This window comes from Epinephelus moara, chromosome 1 (assembly GCF_006386435.1).
Source record: "Epinephelus moara isolate mb chromosome 1, YSFRI_EMoa_1.0, whole genome shotgun sequence".
Lineage (NCBI taxonomy): Eukaryota > Metazoa > Chordata > Actinopteri > Perciformes > Serranidae > Epinephelus > Epinephelus moara.
In genome coordinates, this window is record NC_065506.1 from 49,294,086 (window position 1) to 49,294,309 (window position 224).

A 224-nucleotide genomic window follows, 5' to 3' on the forward strand; every position below is an offset into this window, starting at 1 on the left:
AAGTGCATAAAAACTGTTACCTTATTTCAATCAGGACAGACTCGTTCTGAGAGAAAAGAATATTTATTTAAACGTGCACATACGTGTGAGAAATACACTGCATTACACGCTGGTCACAAGCTGGGAGAAAACACTTGCCCCACTGCAAATACTTATAAACTAACAATACAATACAAACACTCAAGGCATAAACAAAAACCATCATGTAATCACCACTGTGACAT